Source organism: Heliconius melpomene, chromosome 21 (genome assembly GCF_056956725.1).
Source record: "Heliconius melpomene rosina isolate 202511_hmr_F chromosome 21, ASM5695672v1, whole genome shotgun sequence".
NCBI lineage: Eukaryota > Metazoa > Arthropoda > Insecta > Lepidoptera > Nymphalidae > Heliconius > Heliconius melpomene.
The window spans coordinates 3,218,573-3,222,711 of record NC_140409.1 but is presented as its reverse complement, the minus strand read 5'-3'; the positions used below and the strand labels follow the sequence as shown (position 1 = coordinate 3,222,711).

At 33.7% G+C, this 4,139-nt stretch overlaps 1 long non-coding RNA gene across 1 annotated transcript; it reads left to right on the top strand.

Moving 5' to 3' along the window:
• The first annotated feature begins 1,836 nt into the window (after window positions 1-1,836).
• Window positions 1,837-3,210, top strand: LOC146526865 (uncharacterized). Its single transcript, XR_014879322.1, has 2 exons — window positions 1,837-2,842; window positions 2,916-3,210. It is a non-coding gene; the product is annotated as an uncharacterized LOC146526865 (long non-coding RNA).
• The last annotated feature ends 929 nt before the right edge of the window (window positions 3,211-4,139 follow it).

Here is a 4,139-nt window from a genome sequence, read left to right as displayed (position 1 = left end):
TCGTGCAGCCTACCACTTCGAAATAAAGTATTTGTCGCATTGAACCTTCAAATAAATTTTATTCTTGTTATATAATTTCTCAATGGAATATTTTTGAGGATTGTTTTTTAGATCGTATGTATTTTAGACGGTTTTATTAGGTAGAACCGAGGTGATTATTAATATTTCTTTCTATTCTCCTAAATGCTTTGTGTAAGTCATATTTTACTTTAAAATATTGTGGTAATGTAAAATTAAAATTGTTATATATGACCTTATTAGTAATGAAAGTCTTTCAAACAGTTTAGTTATCACTATAAAGAAAAGCTAAGCAAGTATAGCGCGTAGGTCCGTTTTATAAATATAAGAATAATATGATTTCGTAATTCAGATAAGAAAATACAAAATTGTGTGTTGTTACGCGGGCGAAGCCTCGAGCGAGTCCCTAGTCCATAACAAATTTAAACATTTCATGAACACTTAGCTTCATAACTAGGTTAAAACTTAAGGTGTAGACTTCTCTACTGGGTTTATTAAAGTTTGCACTAGACTCGTGTAATTTGTTTTGAATTTTCTCTGACACGTTCCTACAAAGGAAGCGTTAAGTCAAACGACGTTTTGAGCATGAAATATTTTTCATAATTTCTAAATGTAGTAAAGTTTTAGATTAGATTGGCGGAATTAATCATTTTTATTTCTCTATTGTGGCCACAGAAAAGACGGCGCTAAGTTGCACCATTCAACAAACGATATCTTAAGTTCGGGCGGAAAGCGGAAGATGGATCTACCTTAAGTTGTCATACATTGCTTATTAGATAAAAAAACTCACTAACTGATGAATGTTTAGTGGTGTGACACTATTATGATTTTCTTATTTTATTCCTGAATAAATGTTACAGTTATTATATATGGAAATATAAACTCCGTTTTGTATTCGAGATAGACAAAGCATAAGCTACCATAACATAGAACAACTTTTGAACATATGACCTAACCTGAATAGAAGTTTTGAAACGTAATTGAAAAGTTTCACAGAGACACTGCATGAAATTTCAATTCTAAGACTTTGCAGAAATATTTTATAGTGTTAACTGTGTAGAAATTTTCTCATGTGTACATCATTACTATATGGTAAGAAATTCGTTAAAAATATCAGAAATGCTAACAAAGAAAAGCTCAGGATAATATAAATACAAAGAAATTAGTAAGAGAAAAACTCCAGTTATCGACAAATTGAACATACCAAAAATATGTATTTTGTAACTTAAATTTTATTTAAATACAATTGTTCCTAATTATTGTTTTAAACTTTATATATTCTTAAATATTTTATATTTATAATAAAAAATATGCAGCTTTCTTAAAATATCGACTACTGGTGGCATTATCCTAGTGTTAGAAATAATCAAATAATGACCATAGAGGTTATATAAGAACGACTCTAATTACTGGCTGGTACTTTTATGGGCTGTCAACGACGACCGAAAGAAAAGGATCGCTAACGTCACTCTGCCCGATGGATTCTTTAGAACGAGATATTGTTATTAGACTGCTAGATAATTCCCTTTGGTTATTTAATAATTACATATTTGAAGCCTTGTTTTAATTCATTACCTTTCCCACTTTATTTAATATTTTCAATAGTTTCTAACATCAGAAGTGTGATAGAAGCCTTAGTTACTAAGCCATCCCATTCCTGATCTTTCCAATATTTTTGGGTAATCGGGTAGAGTTACATAGCAATGTCTTCTGATAGTTGACGTTGCAAAACTGGAGGGAGACGCTGTACGCGAACTCCCTCCCCTACTAGTACACTTCGCGAGATAAAGCCGCGAAGTCAGACTTCGCGTTGGTGCAGCACAATGTGCCCCTGCACCATCGACATCAACCTAAAAACAACGCCAACGCAGTTACCAGAGTTGCCGTTATCCGTGGGTCTACAAGCACCAGTCGAGCAATATAGCTGAGCAGTTACTTGAAGTGTGAACTCTTTCACGGTGAGATCTAACCAATATTATGTTTCCGATTTTACCCCAATATTCATGACGTTGACACGTAGTGAGACGAAATCGATTAAGTTTACGTGCTTTACCAAATAACTGAAAAGATTAGACATTCTCTTCCTCGTTCGTGGTCAGGTTAGGCCGAGACAAAAAAAAATAATAGCCGCTGCCAGGTACATGGTATGACATGCATGGCTGGTATTATGGCGAGGAAAGTGAGCACCAGATACATGTGCTGTTCTCTTTGATTGATAGTTTTCCTATTTAGTATCTATTTGTTCTTGACTATGTATCAAACTATTTGTATACTCACCATGTTTTTGTTGCACATGGTGCTCATGTAATTTTTAATTAGTGCGTATTGCGCAATGTGCTGTGTGTACGGTAAGTAAGGGTTAGTAAGGAGGCATGTGGTTGCGTCAGTGGGGCCCAGGTTGACTAGAGACCCAGTAAGTCCGGTGTTACTTCTGTAGTGTCAGAGTGACTCACAAAGGTGAGAAGAGATCTGATGCCAAAGTCTACAGATTATTTTGTGTTGCATTTTTTGAGTTACTGTATACCTCTGTAGGTGTCAGATTGACTCACAAGAGATTGGTGTAAATTCTAATGCATTTAGTATTCGGTTGCGCGGGAACAGGATCCGACACAAAATCCTACTATGTCTGTTTTATTTCTGAGTTAATGGTTTCTTTGTAGGTGTCGGATTGACTCGCAAGAGACCGTTGTAATTCATTTTGTATCTAGAATGCATCTAGTATCCGATTGCGTGAGAAGAGATCTGAGGTAAATCCTACCACGCGTATTTGATTTTCGTTCTTGTGTCATTGTTTAATATGAAAGTTCAAAGATACATGTTCAAGGTCAGATTTCAGATATAAACTGACAACTAGTTTCGTTACTTATTGAAATAACTAATTCCATTTCATATCACAGGTCATAATGAAATTGATAATGTGAGGTCTACTAATACTGACAAAGTTGGTCCTTCTAATGAAACGGAGGACGGCATCGGGACGCTGCCATGTCAGGAGAGGCCGTGTTAGAAATAATCAAATAATGACCATAGAGGTTATATAAGAACGACTCTAATTACTGGCTGGTACTTTTATGGGCTGTCAACGACGACCGAAAGAAAAGGATCGCTAACGTCACTCTGCCCGATGGATTCTTTAGAACGAGATATTGTCATTAGACTGCTAGATAATTCCCTTTGGTTGTTTAATAATTATTTGAAGCCTTGTTTTAATTCATTACCTTTCCCACTTTATTTAATATTTTCAATAGTTTCTAACACTAGATATTTTTAATAGTAACTTGGAGTTTACAATTCAATCCAGTAAAATGTAACTTAAAAACCGTTTTCTTTTAAGTATTAAAATTTTATTTCTCAAACATCTTATTGATTATTATATTAAATTTTCTTCAAGACGCTCAGGGACGTGAAAAGAAACGAAGGGTATGCCGTATTTCTTTTACAAACAATAAAATGCTAGAACTAAGGCAAACGAATGTCGGTGGAAATTTATTATCCCTTTTTCATTGCTTTAAGCAATGGATTGTATTAAAATTTATTGAAAAAAATATTTGTTTAGTACCGTTGAGACTGCTGCTAATACTGTACTATACTGTGACGACCACTGTACTCAGTAGTCGTCTCGCCAAAAGTTGATATTTTTCAATAATAAGTTATAATAATTATAGTACCTAATAATAATTATTAGGTATATTAATTTATTTATATATTATCCATTCATTAAATTATAAATTTATTAGTTATCTATATTATCTATAAAAGAGCCTAGTCTGTTATTTATATAGTTAGTTTTAATAACATCTCACTGTAAAAGCGACGATTTTGAATCCGATTTCCACCCGTAAAATGATTATTTCCATTTACCCGCTCTGAACAAGACGAAGCACTGCGTTGGAATCCGCCTTAACAATAGGTTCCCTCAACCCTGCTTTAGTGAAACTAAAAAAATATATGAGGAATATCATTGTGATGTTAGTACGCGTTATGTGTACATGTCTAAAAAAAATTAATGTTAATATAACAATATTTATTAAATTTATAATGTTTTTCATAGCTTTCTAAATCTAAATAGGCAAAGTTTGGCTTTGGGTTTTGCTACTATCCCCCAATTTCTCAACGAGTGG